General features: G+C 39.2%; 1 protein-coding gene across 10 annotated transcripts in view; it reads right to left on the minus strand.

Moving 5' to 3' along the window:
- Nucleotides 1–17,326, minus strand: part of ZMIZ1 (zinc finger MIZ-type containing 1) — a 607,902-nt gene that overhangs the window by 357,673 nt on the left and 232,903 nt on the right. The gene's annotated exons all lie outside the window — the stretch shown is intronic.

Below are 17,326 nucleotides of genomic sequence, written 5' to 3' on the forward strand. Positions count from 1 at the left end.
CAGGCACTGGGGGAGTCCCTGTTCCCCCGAGCACTGCCAGGAGTGACCAGGAATAACGGTCACAAGCTGGCAGAGGGTAGATTTATGCTAGATATCAGGAGGCGCTACTTCACGGTCAGGGCGGCTAGGATCTGGAACCAACTTCCAAGAGAAGTGGTGCTGGCTCCTACCCTGGGGGTCTTTAAGAGGAGGTTAGATTAACACCTTGCTGGGGTCATTCGACCCCCGTACTCTTTCCTGCCATAGCAGGGGGTTGGACTAGACGATCTACTCAGGTCCCTTCCGACCCTAGAAACTATGAAACTATGAAACTATAAATCAAACTATCTGATTTAGAAAATTGCTTCAACATTTCAAAATTATTTTTAATTTTATTTTATGGGGTTCCGTTTTTGTATCATTTGTATACATTTCATGACATGACTAGTGGTAATGACTAGTGGTAATACAAACCATTTCATTATAAAATAAACAGTAGGTAATTTGATTTAAAAAAAGAAGATGAAGCATTAAAATTAATATTTCCTAAGAGCTGTCCTTAATTATTTAAAAAAACCCACTATTTGTCAGAAATAACAATGACGTTACTAAATAATGTTAAAAAAAAAGTATATATAAATACAATTTTGAACAATTTTTAAACATTTTATCCTGAAAAAAATCAATTCAATGTATTTTGCAGGATTTTTTTTAATAAGAAAACAATATAATATTATGAAAACAAATCTGCTTCTAGTTATATTTTTTTTCTGATCACTTCCACCTTAAACCCCTGCCATCCACACATACATAAACAAGTATAATGGAACTTTCAGCCTAGACCAGTTGGCATGATTGCTGATAACAGCTTACAAGCCAGGGTTCTACTTTTACTCACACAGGGTACGTCCAGATGAGCAGTGCCACATACAGCACAGTCAGATGTTCTCCACACTGAAAGGGCATGCTGCCCATGTGTGCACTGCTCCAGGTTTTATTTCTGCAGATTTTTTGTCCCCTGGATATCTGGGGGGTCAAAAAACGCCAGGGAAAAAAACCCCAAACTGGAGAAAAGCACATATGGGCAGCATGCACTGCTGAAAAGCAGAGCCAGACCGCATAGAGCTGCACTGCGGCTGCCAGCCAGGCTACGCCCAGCAGGATCACCACTACTGCAACCCTGGGAGGCCCCTAGGATCCCAGGTAAGGCTACTGGGGTCAGCCCAGTGCTGGCCCCAGCCTCCCCTACCAACTGCAGAGTAACTTGCTGCGCGTCAAACCGTGTGTGGCGGACAAGTAACTGTGTGTGGCACAAGGTGTGCTGCTCCTACATGTCCCCAGGGAACCAAACGCCCATGCTCATCTGGATGCAGCCACTAAATCCATCCTCCTTGCAATGAAGATGCAGCCAAATCATTCAAGTGACTTTCAGTGACTTTCTCAAATGCCTCCTATGCACCCAAAAGGTCAAACAGTTTTGTCATGGTTCAGAGGAAGAATTTACAGGGTAACAAGTCTTACTGTAGCAAAGAAGCCATAAGCTATCTCCTCAGAAGTCCTAGCAATGAGTATGGAGGAGTGAAATCAGCAAGGCAATAATTTGGGTATCACTTTACAGCAAGGCTCAAGTTGAGATTAATGATATGGTCTGATAACCTGAGCTAACCAGTCCAACATCCACTGATTCTATCAACACTTTCTTGGAGCAGAAAGCATTATCTGAAGTTTCTCTGATCAGCTGTCCCCTCTGAATTTCTCATTTTGAATCTACCACAACTTCAATGGCACTGTTTTGTTTTTCTTTCTCCCAAGCTATTTAGTTGACCTCCATGCTTACTACTGAGAATGAGGCTTTCATGGCTTCATATTGGCAAATCTTCCTAAATTGGTATTTCCTTGGAGAAGTAGGTACTATGCTGTGTTCTCTACCCAGTACGTCCTTCGATTCCCTTCCATTTCTTCTTTGATCTTACCGCCTCTACTTCTCCACATATTTAGTTGAATTCTTTGTACTTTTCTAATCTCCTGCAGTGAAGGTCACTGTGTGTCCTATGGTGGAGATGCCTAGAAGTATCATCTCCCTCATGCAGGTCAACTTTTCCCAGCAACAGGTTCATTTAAAAAGAAGTCTATAACTCTGTCTTGCTCACTCTCCCTCTCCTCCCTCACACAAAATCAAAGAACGATATTCTGCCATTTTGCCCAATTTTTAATAGTAAATTTAAAGAACATTGAAGTGGGGGTTTTTTAAGGAAAAGGCATAAAGCCACTAACACCCCAACTTCTTCTTGTCAGCATTTTTCTCTGGCTTCCTAAAACAGTAGGACATACCTGTATTTTACATTTTCTTTTACAACGTATTTTCCCTGCACTTGAATAATTAATTCAGCCTTCACACAAAGGGCATTGGTATTGGAACACCTGTGATTATACTCTTAGCATGATGTTGCAGTAAGATAATGGATTCATGTGTGTGTTACAAAAATAATTTTGCAAAGTCAACTGTAAGATTACCAAAGTTTAAAAGCAAACATATTGTAAAGTATAGCATCTCCATCCAAAATGAGGTAATTCCCATGAACTAGTAAACTTATAGTTGCTTCTGACTCTATAGCAGCAGTGCTGCTAACTTATGGTATTATATACATGATGCAGTAATTAGTTAGCTGTGTGTTTTATTCTAGATATTTAATTCAGCAGATACCAAAAAGAGATTTAGTTAAGGGGGTTGTTTGCTTGTTTTTTAAAGTTGGGTTATGCTATATATATTCTTAGCCAATACACAATCAAGGAACAAATTCACTGAGCTGCTTTCTCCAGAAAAACCAACCAGCTTTATGCAATAAATGAGTCAGTTTGGTAAACTCTCTGGTGATTTACATAAACCTACAAGGTCAGCAGATTATAAACCACTGGCTAGCCAGTGTCTTTAGTAGGCCATAATTTATGACTCCCTTAAAAACATCCCTACATTCCCACATTTAGCACTAGGAGATAAATACTCAAATAGGACTCCAAGGGGATTCCCTGATCCTTAAGTGCCCTGACTGGATACTCCTTAAGGTTTGTCCTCCAAGTAGAAAGCCTTCCTTCAAGTCAATTTGGAACAGCACAGGTTGTACAATAACCTGTGCAAACACTCAGACCTATTTAAAGATGGCTTCTGCTCATCTTATAGCACCCAACACCTATTCATGGTAACAGGTATTGCTCAGGTATATTAATGGGAAAATATATGGGGGAATATACACCTCGTTTAGCTTGATAACCTATTAGGGATGTTGAAAATGATGAAAATGCATATAAAAGCATAACCCTGTTTTTTTAAAACTGAATACTAGAGCTTAGCTGTAAGCTTTTAAATAAATAAATCAATAAATTAGCTTATAGCTTTTAAATAAAGATCTTCATTAGTGATGCTATAATGGCACTGGAATTCAAAGTGGCTACCTGGTCTTTCCACAATAAACACCTCATGACAGCTCCCCATTGTACCACATGACCTATCAGCAGCAAATACGAATATATATTATTAAATGAGATGAGTAATATAATCCTCATTATTTTTTACATTAAATTTTCTATATTGTCTGCAAGGAGTACGTAATAATATAAATATGTGCTCTTTTGTTACTTAGCAACTTCAATAGGAATTTTTTTTTCCCTCAGATACAATGTTAGAAACCTCTTGCATGCCAAAATAGCACTGTGCTGTCCATTGATCTGTAAGTAAAGATACATTAACTCAACAACCTAGTCAACAAATTTCACCGAGGCAGTTCAGGGCAGGTGAGCTACCATCTCCACATTTACATAAAGTAGCATCCATTTGACTCTGTAGTAAGTAGCATTAAATATGTATCATCTTATACAGACATTGCCATTTTGTTATCAGCCTTGCTATGCTTTCTACCTCCCTGACTAACAGTCATAAGGGCTTAATGAGCTGTAGGGCTAGTTGATTTAGTTTATTCCACTCAAGCTTCATTTACAGTCTAGTTTTAACAGTCAGACAAGAGAATTTAAGCACAATGTGGCAAGTTTCCAGACCAAATACCTAGTCAGCAGTGGTTCAAAATTACCCTATCCAAACAACCATGACGAGTGAAAGTTCATGTCACAGAACACTGAAGGCGACTGTATTCCAGATGTTTGCATCCCATGAACAGGGATAGAAACACTTTTCAATCACTTATCACTGGGGAACTGGAAGGACTACTTCAGTCAAGTCAGGAAGCTGCTGGATTACTCAGACTCTAACTCTGATATGTGAGCATGTAAAAAGGAATCACTCCTACCACAGCAAATATACTGAAAAGACAACATAGCTGGCATGGTAACATGAAGTCACAGGGCAATATTTGGTTCTAGCAAAAGTGTGCATTGAAAATAAGATGTACATACATGGCTTTTACCAATTCTGAATTTCTCAGTTTCACTCTGACAAGCATGCACCCATATTGGTCATAGAAAATGTGTAGTGTTCTGCGTTTTCAGTTTTTATTAAAAAAAAAAAAAAATCCCAGAAATTTTCAGGGTTTATTTTCCAAAAATAAAAACCCAGTTGAAATCAGGATAAAAGGAAGAAAAGAAAAAAAAAATTATTTAAATAATGGAAAATAATAATATGTTCCCATGGCAGTGAGGGAGGGAGTAAGGCTTGGACTAGGAAACGGGTGGGGGGAGGGGTGCAGTGCAGCCCATTGGCTGCTCCCGGGGCTGCAGCAGGGGGCAAAGTGGAGGGAACTGTAAGCGGATGCAGGGTGGAGGCACGGCTCTTGCTGCTACGTGCACCCCAGGAGGGCTGTGGGCTGGGGGTTGTACCAGGTTATCCCGTGGGGCATGTTGCCCTGGATCTGCACGCAGGAAGAACAGGGTGGGTGCCAACCTGCTCTTGTCCAGTGCTCAGATCCGGGAGCACGTGCCCCCTGGTAAGAGCCTAGCACAGACCCCTAGCCCATTGCCCTCCCAGGGTGCACATAGCAGCAAGAGCCATGCCCCTTCACCCACTGACCTATGGTTCCCTCTACAGCTGCTGTCAGCCATTCCCGGGAACACTGCAGCGGGGCTGGGATAAGCGGGAACAAGCGGAGCCCTGGGGGGCACGGGGTGTGACACAGCTTGTCCCTCCTTACCCCAGCCCCTGCTGAGGTGGCCCCGGGAGCAGCTGATGCCAGCTGCCTAAAGCTGCTGGGCTGCACCGTGCCCCAAACCCCCTAAAGCTCTCTTCTCCTTGAGGGGAGTTGCATGCAGCTGGACATATGGGGGGTGGGGGGATGATACTGACCCCAGCACTAGCACCTCCTGTCCTGCCTAGGGTCAGAGCCCAGAGCCCTGCACCCCCAGGCAGTGGCTCCAGCCCAGCAGACCCATGCGGCGCAGCCAGGTGCAGCACCCACCGCAGGGAGAGAGGCCGGGCTTGCAGCTCCCAGTGCCCAGGGCAGGGCCACACCTGGAGACACCAGGGTGCAGCTGGGACCCACCCACCCTGGGAGCGATTCCCACAGCTGCTCCTGCCCCACCTGGGATCAGAACCAGGGGCCCCGCACCCCCAGGCAGCAGCTCCAGCAACTTTCTCCCGGGCCCTGCACAGCCAGCACCATCCACTCCACGTGTGGCTGCTGCTACCCCACCCCTTGCATCCAACTGGAAACCTGTGCCTCAGATAACCAGCACTTTTAGCTTACCAGCACCCCCCAGCCATTCTCCACTCGAGCCAGTTATTTCTGTACCCAGTAAAATTGAGCGAACTGAAAAACAGATGTAAATCAGTAAAAACAGGTGTGAATCAGTAAAATCTGAATAACATCAATAAAAAAAAAATCAGGGAATTTAATCAGTGAAAAGCAGTACAAACTGAAAATGGAGAACACTAAAAATGTGCAACATTGCTTCATGGTAGCAGAACAACATCCACTAATACAAGAAGTCTAAATATAAGAAGTCTAATGTTGGGGTTTGGCTGTATATTTGCATTTGTATATCCATTTTTTAAATGGACAAGTAACTACTTCTCGATTTTATAAGGAAGACAATATTTTATTTTCACTATTTTTCTTGCATGTGCTTCAAAAGGGCTACATTTCTTTTCTTTTTTTCTTTCTTCCCGTTTTTTTTTATTAAGGTGTTTATAACCTATTTTGAGTTTTCTGTATTTACTTACAATGGTGGCTCATATGATTAAGTACCAGCGTCAGAGGTCACCAGAGAGACAATCTGTGGAGACTTCTCTGTCTAAGGAAGTTTCTGAAGGCAGAACATTGACTTTCACTTCAAAACCATCTAACAAGAGAACATAAAGCAGAAACGGATGTCATGTTGTATGTTTAAAAACTGAAGGTAGTTACTTCTAAGTTCACACCAAAATTATGAAATGACCATCTGTTCTGGTTTGGGCAAAATTAGCTTCTGTTCCAAGTGCCTAGGACTTGGCCTGCTTAAGCACCACTTCAAAACTTTATTATAAGGATTTCAATAATATTGAAACGGTGCCTAGACTGTTTGTGCTCCTGTAATACTGGGGTGAATTTAAAACATTTGTGACTCAATGTTAAATCACTCAAGATGAAGATTCTCCCCATATACATATGTGTGTTATAAATGCAAAACAAACAAAAAAACGCCTTGCACTATAGCTAAATATCAGTTATCAGACTGGCATCGGCTGATATGGCTTTTGGTATCAGCTAAGAAAATCTTTATCTCTGTACCCCTCGTATTTTCATTTCAAGTTGAAGCGTACTCTCTCAAAAATTCCAACATAGCTGCTGCTGACAAACACTGACTTTCTAATGGCAACCATCATAATAAAGCATCAGACATTATATATTATCGTCTTTTTGGTCAATATTAACAAAAATTACTACTACAGACACTTGGTGAGGACTGCATATTATAAAGTGGGGTAACTGTAAAGCTGATTTACAAGATTAAGCCATGTAACAGACTCACATAACAAACAAACCATTATTTTAAAAATATGAGAACATCCTAACATTACACTAACAAATCAGAAGAATTATATGAGTTCATTTGCTTTAACTTAAAAAAGTCTTATCATCAGTACTCTATGCATTGCTTACTTCAGCACTGGCAAGTTGCATATATCACCTTTTGCTATTTAAGTTTTTCTTATAATTTCCCAATTATTATAAACTGAGCAAAAACAAATCCAGGTTTGCTTCAATTATGTCATCAACCAACTTTTTATACAAAAGTCCATGCTTGTTATTTCAACTTTCTGTTCTCCCAGTGTAAACATCTGTTTGATTTAGTGTTTAAGCAGTGCAAGTGGCTCACATGATACAATGGTCTGAGGCAGAGAAAGAATGTTGATATGTTAGGTGCAACTTTTGTGTTTGTTTGTGCCAGATACTACCAATCCTATAAAATTTGCCTAATGACCCAAAATGTAATACTAGACTCCTAATAATACCATAACAAGGTCTGTGCTAGTGCTGCACCAGCACTTGGCACCCTCACATTGTGGAGTGCCAAATCAAATGGAAGAAATATTACATAGTAGTTCATAGGGGGAAATCTGCACATACCTGCACCAGGCACCAAAATGCCTGGTTAGGCTCTGAGTCTTATATTGTCATTTACATATTACATAGCTTTACTCATTGCAGCCTTGATATGCAACTAGTATGTCTGGAGCCTTAATATGAAATGTACAGAATTACACAACGACAAAATATTATTCAATGCTGGTAATATTTCAAATTAATTCCAGGAGACAAATCATCATTCAATTTTGTCTTTAGCAGAGATACAATCCCTAAGCCGGCTTCATAAAAGCAATTTTTGAATTAACGAAGGTTGATATCGTCTTTTTGAGGATCTCTGTCACACGGAAAAATGACCTTTTAAACATAAAGTGAATTAGTACAATGATAAATTAGCATCTGTGGGTGACAGAAAATACTTTGGAGGGAAGAAATAAATTGAGAACAACTGAAGCAAATTTCAGAGGAGCTGATACGTGCTGATGAAGCATTTTGTGATTTTATTAAAAGAAGAAACTAGTTTTGCTTTCTCTAGGTGTATCAAAATTTACACACACACACACACACACACACACACACACACACACACACACACACACACACACGCACGCAAGTCTCATCTATACTGAAGCTAAATTGAGGCTGGCAACACTGGGAGATTTCCCAAAAACTGCCAGCATATATTGAGGAACACAGTTTCAGCTGATGAAAATACGTGTGCTGGCTGGTAAGCCTATTGAAATCAGCAGAGCTGATGCCAGCTGAGGGTGTGGTTTGCAAGCTCTAGTATGATCCATTTTTCCAGACGCTATTACACTAACTCTGGCTTTACAGTTTCTTTTTACAGAATTCCTTTTTCTAATGAGTATTTTACATATTTAGGTTTTTTCATAAGTGACAGCACCACTTTGGAACAGAGAATGATAAAGGTAAATGTAAGATTCAGGTGTATAAATTTGCTAAGAGACAAGCACAGGCATTATTACACGATATTTGAAGGATGCAGAGTTGAAGCAAAATTTCCTTAAGCGGAGCTCTGCATTACTACACATGTATTATAAACCAGTTTGCTTTTCTGTTCCCCAGTTAAAACAGTGAGCTATTCACATCCCTTAAAATGAAACATGTTAAATTAACTTAAGGAATATGTTCCAGAAAACATAAAGCAAAATAATATATTTTGATAACAAAATAAGGAATAACAGAATGTATGCTATAACCTAATACAGGACATACAAACAATTAATGGTGGTAAGCTGGGATCTGGAACAATTAGTCCTTTCCTTCTTCAATGCTCTTTGTTCATTAGTATCATTATTATCCATCCAACTAACTAGACACAATATATGTTCCCTTCCCTGCAAATACAATTTCTAGCTACTGTCAGACTCCTTTAATACCTGATCTTATATATCTGCTATCCTGTGCCTACTTTTTTTTCATTGCCTGCTCACACACAGACTCTAAAGTGCTTTGAATGCCTACTAGTACCGCTGCAAAGAGCAAATGGAAGAAATGCAGCACTCTGGGAACATCCCAAGAAGCACAAGAGCTAGGACAGCAGACAAACAGCTGAGAGGGTGGAAAGAGAGGACGGCTCTGGGGAATGGAAAGCATTTCACCTCAAGGTCATCAGTTCAAATCTGAACCAGGATGGTAATGACTGAAAGGCATTACCATCTGACAGATATTCAATGGTCTCAGTCTAGTTCCTAGTGAGCAGGTATCGATATGACCAAACAAAGGAAAACTGCACCCATGAGGCAGCCTTGTGGTAGTCTCAGCCAAGAGACCAAAGGTGGAATGAGTTCAGAGAAAAAAGAAATCTCATAACATGCTCTGATGGATGACATACAGAAAATGCATTTTACACCACTGATATACAAATCGATGGTGCAGTATCACCTTCAGTAGTGTAGGATGCACTAGTCACCTCATCTAAATAGAATATGGCAAAATTAGACGGAGAAAATTAATGAGAATTATCAGTGACATAGAAAAATAATCCTGCAACAGATTGAAAGGAGACATTTCCACAGGAAAAGAGATGAATATGAGGGGACATGATAAAGCTGTATTAAATTGGGGCAGATATCTTACATATGCTTGGGAAGTTTTCTAGACCCTCCTCTGAAGGATCTGGAACTGGTCCCTGCTAGACGTGGGATCCTGGACTGGTGGGACCATTGTTCTAATTCAATAGCAGTTCTGGTGTCCCACACCCTAAAACACGGTCCAGAATCTTTCAAACCTGTCATGTCTCTACTAAAAGAAAATATTCTTTGCAAATCTTAGGCCCCTGCTACACATTAGCTACTTAATCGCATCTTAAGTGTAATCACATCTTAAATTGTAACCTGGCCACACATAAAAGCAATTAATGGTGCCGTAAAAAAAAGGAATAAGCCACAAAATTATTCCACAAAAATGTGGAACAAATTTGTGGCTGGTTCCTATGATGCCATTAATAGGCCATGTGCATCCCTATGGCTACAGGTCCTGTCAGCTGAGAAAGTCTGCGCTTTGCCAGTGCAGAGAGCCCAGGATCGTGATCCCAGGATCCCCTTGCAATAATACCAACAATAATGTGTAATGGGATCTGATGCTTGATCCCACAATCATACCTCCTGCCATGCACATATGGCATGGTAGGAAGAACAGTTGTGTGGATTGCATATCAGAGCCTATCAAACCTTTACCTGCATATCTAGTATGGGCTTTATACTCTGCAGAGTAAGCTAAACATTTTCAGCAGAATACAAATAGTTGAACTCCCTTGAGATGAACACCAGTTATGCAGGGATTGACAGCCACCTTAAGTAACATTTTATGGACACGGACAGACATGGGGGGTGGGGAATAAAGCTTGTTGGTGATTTTATCTAAAGCTGATTCAATCACCTTTTACACAAAAGTGCCCAAACCCCCCCCACTAAAGTGCCAGATCTATACAGACATTGAGTAAGCCAGGTCCAACTAATGTGATGCCTCCTCTGGGCATGTGCTGGGTTCAGGGCAGGGGCACACCAAGTTTAAAGTAAAGCACCAGATTTTTTTCCCACATTTGCCAGCAGTCTATATGTTTCGATATATTTATATATTTAGAGATATATATTTATGTGTATTAGTAGGCATTTTACTTAAACTTGGGACTTAAGCTAGTATTTAAATGAGGTGGTCATTAATATGATTTTCCAGTCTCCCCTCCCACCCCATCTTTTTCATGAACCTAGAGGAAACCTTATGTTAGTTTGCATTGTTATGAGGCAGACCTAGATATATACAAAGGAAGGAAATTCAGAGCTAAGATTAAACTTGAACTGTGCCTTGATACTGGTGCTCATAAGGTATGATGAGAAAATACTTGTCATTGTTTAAAGCCCTCCAACAGAAAACAGTATTGCATTCAATATAAGGCAAAAAAAGATGTGGAAAACCTTCAGCTTTAATTTTCTAACATTAGCAAGTTTAAAGAGAGAAACTAGTAATTACTTTAAATTTATTTTATGGAATGTTCACATGCAGAAATATTTTTGTGCATTTTTATATTATCACACAGTTATTTATTTGTGGTTAATTCTTCATTCATACTGACAAGCTACATCAAGATCCTCTAGTGGCTATGAACAGAAGTTAATTTCAGCAAGCTCAGGATTTGGTCCACATATTTATAATATGCTTTTTAGTTTAAGTTGAAAGAAATATACAAGTTAAATACAAACATACACATAGAATTTCCACAAATTATACCACATAATTTTCCCTTCCTTCAATATGCATTTTACTAAAGTATGTAAATCTCAAGCTTATAAATAACACCCCAAAACATTTCTGGTAGGTGGAATAGATGGAACACTGAACAGACTGATAAGATTGGGGAGGAGAGAGAGGTAAAAATGCAGTCAGTTCATCATGAATATTTTTATATTAAACAAAAAATATTTTATTCAGTTTCTTATTTCTTTTGGAAATAGTTCTCTATACAGCAAAGAATATTACAAGCAAGCATATTTTAAAAGGCCATGCAAGTTTATTTGGATTTTCTCCATATCAACATAAAATGTTTTCTAGTACAGGATGCAGTAATAACCCTCCTGTACAGTCACATGATGATAAACAGAGTATTTGAAAAACTGTTTTTATTTCGTCTCCTTCAAAGAAGTGCAGACTAAAGAAATCATGAGAAACCTATTTCCAACAGAAGATACTTCAAACTTAGGGATTGTCCTGACTGGGTTTTTCCTTTCGCACAGTATAATGCAAATTCTTTTGTTGATGTGCTGTCAGGGATAAATTTACCCCAGACAGTATGAAATTAGGGCAACCTGTAGCATATTTGTATCAGGACATCTGCACTGATGCAGTTATGTTGGTATGGCTTCACCACTTCAGAAACCCAGAGTAAACAGTCACATTTTTCATTACACTTTAGCCCCAACTTCCTTTGTGAAATCCAGTGAAGACAGTGTAGCAATTTTCAACCAACAGTCTGTTTGGCCTGCTCTATATAAGATTTCTTTATGAAGGCGCAGGTGTCCTTAGGAGGAAAAGTTTAACTTTCCATTTTAAAATAAACAGTAAAAATTCCATTTGGTGTTCCCATTAAGAAACAGATCTCACAGAACAGTAGAATAAACTAAGAAACACGGGAAAGCATTGCAACATTTTACTTCCATGAAACTAAGCTCATACACAATGTTTGCATTATCTAAAGAGTTGTGTCAGTATCTCTCCCCCATTGCCTGTTGTTAACTGGCACCTTGCAAGGTCTGACACATAGCAACGCAGTGCTGAAGACAACACACGTACAAAGTTAATATGAGTTTCTTCTGTTTCACTAGATACAGCGTGCCTTTGGTATTTCTCTTCATTTGTCTGTGTTCATTTGGAAAAACATGGTACAGGCAGATAATGCTGTACCAAAGAACACACTTCCTTTGTACAAAGATTTAAGGAAATGTATGCTTAAAGTTCTGAAAATGTTTATTTAATCTGATTATTAAAAGTCTTTTTACATGTAGAAGTCCACAATAATTTAGTATTATCTGCAGATTGTTATCTGCTCACTCTGGGCGTTTTTATATGCGCTTCGGGGGGGAGGGGGGGTCAGTTTAATTAGAGCGGCTCCCAGAGCCACTCCAATTAAAGCGCCTGCACAGTCCTATGTATCATTATCCCCATGCTTCAAAATGGGGGCAGGGACACTTTAACTAAAGCTCATCAAACAAGCTTTACTTAAACCACCCCGCCACCATTCTGAAGCGTGAGGATGCTGATAGATGAGATGCAGAGAGTCTCAATTAATCGAGTCTGCTCTGACATGCTGCAACTATAGCACGCTGGAGCAGCCTCCCAGCACATCTACAGGCACCCATTGATTTTCTAGTCACAAGCCAATGAGTACTCTTTCTTTAGACCATACCACACCAGCAGAGGAACGGACTTAACTTTAATACAGTTTAATCCTCAGAACCCAGAAGTTTGCTCTAGATTCTTCAACTAAACCTTTTGAGCAGGATAAAAAAAATATGGGGAACACTCCATTCCTAAAGCCCACTTGAAATTTTACTATCTTGTCATGGAAATAGTCTTGCAATGAGTGAAGGTGTCCAAGAAAACAACAGAATTATTAACTATTAGGCTCAAGGGAGGCTTCAGCTGCAACTGACAGATTTCAAACTTTGACAGAAGAGTTAAAAAAAACAAAAAAAGATACTGTGGCCAAGTAAGCATTTCCCAAAATCTTTCTATATAATTTTACGAAGTATGAAGAAAATGGGGAAGCATTTCCCAAAGACTTACTGCGTTTTTTTGCCATCTTGCATTAAAAAAGGGACCCCATGTTTGATACATTTATTCCTCTCAAGACAAATTACTTCTGCTCTAAATTAGTATTTACCTCCCTTCTCTTTTTATTCCCTCCTATTTTTCCTCTCAGTTCCCTGGCCCTGCCACAGCTCTAGCCCTTTGCTCTTATCCAATCCTTGATTTCACTATTCTGCATTTCCCTTTGCCTTCTCATCTTACCATCTAAAAGTTCTTTTCATCCACCTTCCTCTTTTTGCCTCTGATCAAAGAGGCTTCCTCTGCCTGTAACTCTTTCTCCTTAAGCCCAAGACATGAGCCATAGGTGTGCAGTGCTAATAGCAGAGGCAAACCTGAGAGTATCAAGTATTTAGGATGATAGTCCAATTTTAATAAAGTAATTGTGACTGTATGTGCAAAAACAGGGTTATACATGAGCTACTAAGGAAGAAGGCTTTGTGGTTAATGGGCTGATCTGGGTTGAAGAAGCTAGGGATTCAGTTCCAAACTCAGAGAGATTTTTGTTTGACCTTGTCAATGGGGGCAATTTTTTAAAAAGGTGTCCAGGCATTCAATCCCTTTTGGAATAACATGTCAATATTTTTTTAAAATCTGGTCATTAATTTCTCTTCAGTTCCACATCTGCAAAATGAGGACAATTAACACTTCCTTTTCCCGCACCATTCAGAATGGACAAGCTTTGACAGAAAAACTAATTTTCATGGCAGTCTCTAGAAGTGGTCAAAATACAGAATGAAAAATGACCTTTGGTTTATAATATGGATATTTACACAGAAAAAAATATTTTCTTTCAAGAATTTCCAGTTTTTCAATGAAAACTCAAAGAAATGAAAGGTTTTGAAAACCTATTTTTGGTTCTTTCCCCAACAAAAATTCCTGAAAACATCAGGAAGACTTCTAACCATAACTTCTTAAATTTCTTAACACTGCTGTCATGGAAGGTATTTAGGATTTTCCAATAAGCATAGAAAATAAAAAAACACAAACACATCTTCAGGTAAGTCTAGAGAATTGCTGCATTCAGTCCAGATTTGCTGAAGGAAAATTACTTGTCCAACAAGATGCTTGTATGTGCTAATCTCAGGACAAGAATGGTCCTTCATTGCTGTGTACATCTCAGTTACAAAATTCTGTGAGCTGTTTCAACACTGGGTCTTGGGAGCAGAGTACTTTTGTAATACAGACAACCACCGTGGCATATGCTGCCACTTTTCCAATTGTTATGGGACCAATGCATTTGCCTTTAAATTGATCACTTATCTTGCTTATCAGTAAAGTTGGTGGTGGGGTGATAAAGCTTTCCCAACTAGTCACTCATGTGGAATGGCCCCATCCTGTGGCTCTGACACTCCATCACAGTCTGGATTGGTATTTACAAGTCTCAAAAGGAATGTGTGCTAGTCTTATTGTTAGAAAGGGTAGGTTTGCATAATCTTAATTCTAGGATCCCAGGAGCCAGAACTAATTCAGCGCTCTTAATTTGACTTGGGGATTCTACACTGCAACAGCAAGACTTAGATGGCTCTTCACTGTAACCTTGTTTGAGTGATCATGTTTTGTTTGCATTACTCTAGTTTGCAAGATGACAGCTATCAAGTCAGATAACAGAATGCCGCTTATGGTGACACATGCCAAAACTGAATTGTTGAGAGCATCTGAACTGAGGGGTTTGCTTTAATATGTAGTTTGTCAAAAACTGCATTTCAGTAAGAGCTGATTTATTCCTATAAACAAGTGCAACAACAATTTAAAAAATCCTGACTCCTTTTCTGTTTTTTTCTTTTTCTTTTTTTCTGTGCATATTCAAATTGACTTACATAGTTTGTATCAGAAACCCTAATTGTCTGTTCTTAAAACACCCAAATAGTAATCTTGTGCTGGGGAGGAGAAGGGAAAGGGAGGGGGATGCTGTTCCTCCCGTGTGTTTATGAAACCTCCGGAAATACCATAGCAAACATTCCAACTCTACAGCAGTGAGACCACATGACCTGAAGGCACAGCAAGGAACTTCTTTCCCTTGAGTTTCTTCATGGAATAGAAAAGAGATTTTTTCCCCTGCTTTCAGCCAGAATCCAAAGCCAAGGAGAACTAATGTAGATTTTAAGCCGTCTGATTTTAACACTAAGTTGTGTTTAAAGATTATTGGGCTACATGTTATGGCTCGTAGTTGGACACAGTTTTATATTGAAATACTAAAGTCTTAGGTCCATGATCAAACCTGGATATAAAATAAAACACACTGTTTAGAGTAGAACTACACAGATGTTTTGGTGCATTCTAAAGAAGGGTTGTCATTCTTGTTCTGCACCATTTCTTAGTCCTATCATTAAAGCTTCCCCTGCAAAAATACATCCTAGGAATTGCTTTATGTGAGTCTGGCTAAGTGTGACCAAGCTAGTTTACAATACAAGCTGGAATAATATCCTTCCACCGTTGTAAGTAATTTTATAGGTATTTAAAAGTATTAATACAAGGTGTCAAAGTGAGAATGAATTGTGCTGCAGTTATTTGATGTCAGCAGAATATATGATTTAGTTTAAAAAGCACAAAAATTCACAAAAGCACAGGAAATGGCAGACATACTACTGATGTGCTCCAGTGGCCATGTCAGAAATATTTCTAATTATCAGAAGTAAAGCTAGGATGGCATTTACTGCTAGAAGAACATTTTCACTAGAACCTTGCCTTCATCTTCTAAATATTGATCCTTAACATTTTCTCCTTTGTAGTTTAGAAGTGGTGTTAGAAAGCAAATGTTGATTAACACAGGCCATTAGGTAAACCACCTCTACCTCAGCAATATGTATCAGTGGGAGAAATCTCATGATCATTTTATATAGATGCATATGTATGCATGCAAACATCTACAAATATACATACATATGTGAGTGTGTTCACACACACACAGCCATATTTGGTCTTTAATTGCATCTTGTTTGGAAGTGGATTCTTGAATTATGGTCCACTGATCATTGACTGATGCTCAGCACAAAACTGGATGGCCACATGGAAATGACTCCTCTTCATTTCTAATGGCTAAAATTGTATTACAAACATTCAAAGTATTAAATGTTTCATGATTTGATACTTGATTACCCTAGATAAGTAATTGTCAGAAATATTATTAGGAATAGAACGAAAGGGTGTCTACATACATGTCAGGGGTGGGGAGGGGTCATTTTCTCCAACAGCCGCTGGAATTAAAACGGCTCACCGTCACATGTATTAAGCCTCCTACATTTTAAAATGCCCATGGGGGCACTTTAAATAAAGTTCATTTGACAAGCTTTAGTTAAAGTGCCCCCGTGGCCATTTTAAAATGGTGGGAGGGGAGGGGGGGCTTAATATATGTGACAGTGAGGTGATGCGGGTCTATTCTAATTAAAACAGAATGTCACTTTTAGTGCTGCTTTGATTGCACATCTATAGGTAACCAATGATTATTCACCAGAAGAGTAGATGGTCCACAAGACAATTAAAATGTGGTTCAGATCATAAAAACATTTGAGATTTCCTGAAATGTCCTAAAACTAAAAGCATGAAGCCAAAAGCAAAGATGGAACAACCATTTGTTACATAAATGTCATGTAATGAAATGCTTAAAGATAGGTAGAAAGGGAAGAAAATCAAGTTTGAAAGAAAATGTCTAATAAGCACAAAAATTAACTCTTGTGTACTTTTTGTTCCTCCTAAACCTGGATATGAAATACCAAAAACAACGTTGTAGTGACGGCTTAATGGAACTGTTCAGTTCTACTAAGAGAATTTTAATATGTTTACTAGAAGTGCATGTTTACTGGGATCATGTAGAACATACTATTGCTCTCTTTTATGGCTGGAATCTCCAGTGCAAAGAGTCATTTGTTTGTGCTGTACACTAGAATCAACAGACTTATACCAGGGATAGCCCAAGGAATGTTTATGCTGAGGGCTTCGCTTGCAGTGATATGTCATTGCAACCAACTGACCACATAGAACTGCTTTTTAAATGAACCATAAATGTGACTAGATCA

The sequence above is a fragment of the Gavialis gangeticus genome, unplaced genomic scaffold, assembly GCF_001723915.1.
Source record: "Gavialis gangeticus isolate Ggan-Ray unplaced genomic scaffold, GavGan_comp1, whole genome shotgun sequence".
NCBI lineage: Eukaryota > Metazoa > Chordata > Crocodylia > Gavialidae > Gavialis > Gavialis gangeticus.